This window comes from Ischnura elegans, chromosome 4 (genome assembly GCF_921293095.1).
Source record: "Ischnura elegans chromosome 4, ioIscEleg1.1, whole genome shotgun sequence".
NCBI classification, from domain to species: domain Eukaryota; kingdom Metazoa; phylum Arthropoda; class Insecta; order Odonata; family Coenagrionidae; genus Ischnura; species Ischnura elegans.
Window position 1 is genome coordinate 18,034,008 of NC_060249.1, and position 7,710 is coordinate 18,041,717.

The window sequence follows — 7,710 nt, forward strand, 5'->3', positions numbered from 1 at the left end:
TTTTTTGCACTCCAAAGGATTTTACCGTGTATATTCACCGTAAAAGCATGAAATCTACCAGATTAGTACGTTATTAGATAAATATTAACAACATTGTAGAGGAGTCACCTGAAAATATGCGCGCAGTCACACAAGACACGACGCTGAAGTAACCCCTCCCCTACCTTTCTAATGAACGTCAACAAAGGCCCCTACTTGGCATAGCTTATCGTGACTTGAAAAGTTATCTTAACCTTGATAGCTTTATTCAATAATTTCTGTGGCCATATAAACAAATATTCGTCATAAAAGGGCCTCTTTGAGCTCCAACTTGACGATCCTTCATAATATCCACCTATTAAAAAAGAACTTCGGGCTCCATTACACGTACAGGGGAGGTATTAGATAGCAACTCTCGTGAGTGATTTCCTTAAAATGTATGCGAGCTGAAAATAGTGCTTACCCTCCACGCGTCCATCCAGCTTGCTCAGACCGGTGACCTTCACACCGAGCAATCCAGTTCTACCGCCAGTTGCAAATTTCGGTCGCCCGAGCTTGAAAACCAGTAACACAAAGAACGCTCATTTAATTTTTTTTAAATATATCATATGAAAGCCATTTTATTTTGAAAGATGGCAAGTAAATTAATTGATGTGAAAAGCTATTTCATTATGTGTAGTCGTGGAAAGAAAGAAGGTAAATACCGTTGGCGTCTGAATGCGGCCAACTGAGGAACTATTTCATGATGTGCGTCTCCAAAAATTTTGTCCTCTTAATGCTCTCATATAACCAGGAGTTTTTAAAAAAAAATATACCCCTTGTACATGGGTAAATCCAGTCACATGCGTCACAGTATGAAAATGCTTAACAGACCTTACTACTAATTCTTCCACCCAGGCAATTATCATACAATTTCATCAACATTAAAGGATACTCGAGCATATCGTCGTTAGCAGTATTGACTTTCTTGAACAGTCGTTACTACATTTCTCTCTTACATGGCTGTCAGCACGTCTTCTGTGAAGGTAGATCATGCGAAACACATCTCGCGCTCTTTGTTCACGACGTTCTCAAACCTGGGGAATCGAAAAGACAGATGACGCATTATTTATGGATTTTAAGAAAGCTTTCGACACGCTACCTCACAATTAACTTTTATACAAATTACAATCGTACGTATTAAACTCAACAGTGGTAGACTGGATACGCAATTTTCTGAGTAATCGTAAACAGAAAGTAGTCTTCACGGAATTAGCTCTGATGTAGTTAAAGTGACATCAGGTGTTCCAGAAGGAAGCGTAACTGGCCCCCTTTTGTTCATTGTATACATCAATGACCTCTGCTCCCGTATCAGCAGTAAAATACGTTTATTTGCTGACGACGCTATCATCTATCGTAAAATTAGTGATCACTCGATGAAATTCTATTATCGGATTTAAACAACTTTCATCTGTGGAGCCGAAAGTGGGGACACGAACTTAATCCAAGCAAATGTACGGCGGTACATTTTTGGCAATGTTTGCATTTGCATCTCCTTATATGCGAACGGCTGGTGTCCTAACACCCCCTGCCTCACGCCTTTAAGGCGGCGGTATGTAGATGTTTTCTGTATTAAGCTTTCGCCCACGTCTCATCCACAATGGAGTACAGAGAACTTCACCCAGGAGCCTTAGCCCTATTTATATTTTTATACACTCGTCGGAATATCTTTGGACACAGATGATTTACTGGTAACATAAACTACCCACCTAGGAATCGGAACGATTGTGCTATGAAGTAAAGTACCGTGCTACGGACTGGACATTTTACGGTTCAAATCCATAAGGTAAATTCACAATTAATACACACCCAATGTAGTTATTCACAATTATTGATATCAAATTAATTCTTACACACAATATTCAGAGTTGTTGCAAAAGTTTTTATCGTAAAATAAAAATTACGCCCCAATAAATCGAAGTGTATGAATGTGCCTGAGTGCAAATTTTGATCCACCGAGCCCCTTTTTGTACTCGAAAGTTTCTTTTCGTAAGCTAATTATGGACTAAATATTTCTTAATTCAACATATCATTGCGCATAAGAACCTATATTTTTAGCATTATGAGTACGCAAATATATTCTTAGGTAATGGCAGAAGTAGAAAGAAGGGTCGCTTTCACACCATATTCGAAAGATACCTGGTTTATGTGTATAGTCACCAACACCATCACGTACCTAATGTGCAGCACACTTCAGTTTAGTGCAGTGCATGCACTTTCAACACTCAATTTCGCCTCACCAGCAACTACTATTACTGCCCATGGCCACCAGTATTATCGTATGGGAAGCATTGGTAATTGCTGCTAGTATACGCAAATAGAATAGAAGAATGGTCAACATGACCATTTGCGCCGAAAGTACCCTCTGCGGAACTGGAATTGGGAAATCCGTCCAGGTGTCACCTGCCTAGTATCACGGTAGTCACACACAAATATCAAGATAATCCAGGGCCAGACAAGGTGATTTGCATAATACGCGTAACTTCGTGGAAATTTTTATAAAGAATTAAACTTAGATGGAAATCCGCGCGAAATCGTGAGCAAAATTTAAATAAGTGAAAATAATAATTTATGTTTATGAAATGGTTTCAAGTGACGAAGTAAACAAAGGAAATAACATTCTTTCCAAGCACAGAATGCAAAACAGCTACTAAAATGAGGCGCTAATTGACACGGACGAACTGACCGAGTGGATCGCTCAAGAGTTATCGCAGTGTGGCACGTAGCCAAAAAGGTTAGGGACGGACCTTGTGTGGGTTGCCTATGTTAATTTTTGTCAATTCGAAAACATCGGAAATATATACTTTTCATACAAACCATAAAGCTATTTATTTCAATGGCATAATGCAGGAAGATAAAGCCATCGTTGGTCATTAAAATACATAGATGTAACAACAACTTGAACAAGTGACAAACGTTAGGCGAATCTGGGCAAATCATCTCCTAAGCAGATGGGTAGTGACCACAATGGAAAGTATTTTGGGGAGGAGAGGGGGCTGGGAGGGACGGGGGGGGGGGAGGTTCTTAAGCTTGCATTCCCCGTGTTTGTCTTTCAGTATTAAATATTATGATCAAAATTGGATTAATGTCGCTATCTTTTTTACCAACTCTTGTATGACTGAACAAATTTTAATGGCGACATTTTGTATATATTAAATGCCCAATATTAATGCATCTCACTATATAGTGATCTCATATTATTTGGGATAATTGTCCAGCGACAATTGTAAAGTTTTGTGAATAATTAAATGCCAGTTCATTTTGCTGGATTAGTACCAGCAGTTTACTTTTCAAAAAATTAAATGAAAAATGTTTTATTTTTATTACATTAATCACAAAAAAATTACAACATTTTATTTTCTCTTATCGCTTCCTTAGTAATATAATCAAAGTTAATTACAAATTAACTTCATTTCCTTCACATATGCTAAGTAGTTGAGAGAAATTAAATGCACATCGTTTAATAAAAAATTGCAGCCACATCATTTAATTTAAAAAATACAGACTCATCATATTATAGCATTTAAAATCACTTCAAGACACGAAATAGCAAAAGCAATAATACAAAGATAACTGTGCGATAAGTACGATTTATTCTCATCAGAGTGTTACTTAATTATATCTTCGAATAAGCTTACATGCCAAAAGTACACATTATGACTATAAAAATAGCAATTTTACAATAATATGAGACGAATTAAACATTACAGCAGCACATTATATTTCATTTAATGGTTCCAGATAATCATATACAATAACATAAACGCCCCAACTGTTTTAGCCAGGGATAAGTCATATTTGCATGTCATAAAATAACCATTACAATTTGTAGCTCAATGCGAGGAAACAAACAACTTTGGTAGAAAAAAATATTCCACCACATCCCCAATAAGGTTGCGTTTAACAATTTCGTAAGTATTTGGTGCAAATTGATGAGTTATCCCTGTTACACCCCCTCCCCGCGATGAGGGAACAGTTTGGATTTGAGGGGGGCATGCACTACACTACTTTCTACACTACGTACCAAATTAATATAAGTAAAAAATGCAAACAACATAATTAGCAATTAATACCACTCAAGCACTACTACTACTAATAGCATTCACTCATTCATAAAATCACATTCATCCAATCATAAAATCACACCCATCCAATCATAAAATCACACCCATTCATAAAAGCACATTCATCCATTCTAACAGCCCTGCCTACCCAAAATATTTCAATATTTTCGCCTGAATAAATCTAACGCAATAATACGGACTAGTGGCCACGAGATACGCAGACCTACCTAGTTAAATTAATTCTAAGACCTGCCTAAGTATTTCTAATCGACGGTAATACGCAAAGTAAAGTCCCTACTCTCCTGCCCCAAATCTAAACTCCAGCTGAAAAAAACACATGGCATTAGAAAAAAATAAATGAACAGACCCTTTACAATAATATGAACAAAAAAAGGCCCAAAATAAAAAAACAAATATCTTCTGGCTTGATTTCTTCAATCTTCTTTTTTTCCGTGTTCCATTCACCGTGAAAAGTTCGCCGTTGTTTTTTCTTCTTTTCTTGAGTCTTCATTCTTCCGAGCTCTACACTCTCTTCAGATATCCATATCATGGACGCCGAAAGCGCAGCGTTTCCGTCCACAAGGTTGACCTGTAATAAAATAAATAAAAAATATGCTCACAATCCAACGAAAGCGTTACCGAAAGAGTTATCTCTCGGCTCAGCGGACCCCACTCCGAAGAAGACGTAATTAAAATAATTCATGTCCAGAATTTTAAAATTTTCAAAAATTCAAGGAGAATTCAAAATAATTCATCGCTATTCTACTCAGAAATACTTCAATTTATTTTGTTGTTATTTAAATATTAGAAATATGAAATTGGGCATTACTGCAAATTTTGCTAGATAACGATACAGTGACCTGAGTGGCCTTTATATTTTACTTGCTATATGGCTTACTTAAAGACTTTATGGAAATTGTTGAAAATTTCCATAAAGTCTAACAAATACATGGTATTCTGCATAATTTATAGATGCAATTACATAAATTGGTCAACAATAATGAAAGCAGAAAACCAATACAATGATATCATTTAAAAAAATGAAAACAGAATTTACAAATATGGCATTCAAATTGATGTCTTCACACCTACCCATTATTATAACAATTTCAAATTTAAATCCTATCTTCTGTTATAAAAGAAATAACGTAGCAAATTCTCAATGTCACGCAAAGAGTCAAAGATCAAAGTATCTCTTCAAAAACAAAACAAAAATTAATTTTTGTGATTTACCTGCACCATTGGCATAGTAAATATTTAATCGCAATATAAAACGTTTCGTCAAAATTTAAGTACGCAAAATGAAAGAGGCCTCTCTAAAATCCAAGGTTACATAACTGATTGTAACATTGTTGTGACCTTTAAAAAATCCTGATAACAGAATTTATACTCATCAAAGTCAAGAATAAATTGAGAAAGGTGGAAAATATGAACGGAAATTCATATTTTTCCACAGGAAATGCTATGAGCGCGCATAGTTGCTGATTTACAAAAAGTGAGGCCAACATAGACACTTAAACCTCTACGTAACAATTGGAAATGGAAACAGTAAAGTTAATATTATAATTTATTTAGCAAATTCCTCATTATTTTCCTTCTAGTTAAGTGTAAACTATAATGGAAATGAAGTTTCTAATCGATATACATGAAAGCAAACGCTATCATCGTGTTAACCAATTGGCGCCTTGAGTATCAGCGAGAAATCTACGTTTCTGCATTATCAAAAAAGTGAGAGATATTAAATTTGTGTATTAAATTTTCTCACGCTGGGAAAGTGAAAATATTTATTCATTCAATCAAATACTACTTTTATCATGGAGGATCCTGAATGCACTTCAATCCGAAATTATAATATCCGAATAATTAAATAATGGTTCTGAAATGGACTTACAACTTCAACTATTTTACGAAAATAATGAAAAAACAAAAGAAAAAGTTGGTAACTGAATGAGGAATAAATGCAATCTTACCCTACGCCTGCGGCAACATCCTATTCATTCGTTCCCTTTGCATACGTTTTCATCGAGGCCTCGGGTAGTCAACACACAGCAAGTAACCAAACGACTCCTGCAATTGAAAAAAAAACGAAAATTCATGATGAGAAAAATCAGGGTCCTAGAAAGTTGACAACGTGGCCAAAGCAATTTATTTCCTCCCAAATTATGGTGCAAGGACTTCACAGAATGAATAGTCTCACCTTTTAATTAGATTTGAAAATCTTTAAAATTTCAAAAAGAGGGAAAAATGAAATGAAATTAAACGAAACTGTATTGCGGAGGCAAACAATTAATGTGTAATTAATGTTTATTATTACTAAAATAATGAAATCATTTAAATCAATTGAACGCAAGTATGAATTTGTCTTAAATAGGTAAATCTAAGGATTGATGATGGACTGGATAACCTTTAACATTTAAAAAAAAGCTTAATTCTGATTGAAAAAGAAAAATAATGATGGATGCTAAAATTTGTGATGACTAAGCACAAAATTCAAAGTTAATAATAAACTAGAGTAACTCGGATTGCTAAATATTTTAAAATACTTTGCGCAGACGATAGTATCCTTTACCAAAATAAGATTACAGATATTTTGAGGTACATTTAATTCTAAAAACATTAATCATGAAAAAATGTCAAAGTGAAATAATGAGTCATTCAGTCTAATGTAAACACACAGAATGAAATTATTTCGCCCATTGGAACATTATTCTCACATTTTCAATTGAAAGTCAATACGTCAATGAAATATCACCTCCAGTAACTTGGTATCATGTACAATTTAAAAATGTTTTAACAAGAAGTTTATGGGCATGATAGACAAATTATAAATTCAATATAAGCAAGAGCATAATTGAGTTCCGTTAAGAAATAAAATGTCAAACATACTCATGCAACGGATTTTGTCAATTTTAAAATTGATGAGGAAAGAATAAACCAAATGTGAATTAAGGTAATGAGTTCATACCGCTCCTTATCTGCAGCAAATCATGTAAAGCTATCACAAGCCGGCTCGGTATGGTGTCACAATCCCATCTTCTTAACAGAATCTTCTTTATCCTTATCACCATGTCCAGCGATGACTCGCACCTATGTAGAGAACGGGTTAGTGCATACACAAATAAATAACCCTTCCGAGGATTCGCATACGCTCCAAAGCCACACACAAAAACGTGACAATGACTTCGATAGGAAATATAAATTTCCTACCTAGCCACAGCCACATTCCTGCATGACGCAATGGAATACATAATGCAAAACCACGGCACAAAAAACTATAACTAACGCACGCAAATAACGCCTAGCCTTACGTAAACTAATATTTATTGGCTATGAAGGGCCCAAAGCTAAGGTGTCGTCTTCTTGCGGAGGTCCCGCGATGTCATCGTCTTCAATGGTCTTCTCTTCTTGGAGTAAGTCTTCATTCTTCTCTTCACATCCAGCGGTGGCTTCCACCTAGGGAGAGAGCGGGTTAGTGCATACACAAATAAATAACCCTTCCGAGGATTCACATACGCTCCAAAGCCACACACAAAAACGTGACAATGACTTCGATAGGAAATATAAATTTCCTACCTAGCCACAGCCACATTCCTGCATGACGCAATGGAATACGTAATGCAAAACCACG

General features: G+C 35.5%; 1 long non-coding RNA gene across 1 annotated transcript; it reads right to left on the reverse strand.

Annotated features, from left to right (window-relative positions):
• Positions 1-3,396: 3,396 nt before the first annotated feature.
• Positions 3,397-7,332, reverse strand: LOC124156834. Its single transcript, XR_006864397.1, has 3 exons — positions 7,048-7,332; positions 6,053-6,149; positions 3,397-4,671 (listed from the first exon to the last, which is right to left on the reverse strand). It is a non-coding gene; the product is annotated as an uncharacterized LOC124156834 (long non-coding RNA).
• Positions 7,333-7,710: the final 378 nt, after the last annotated feature.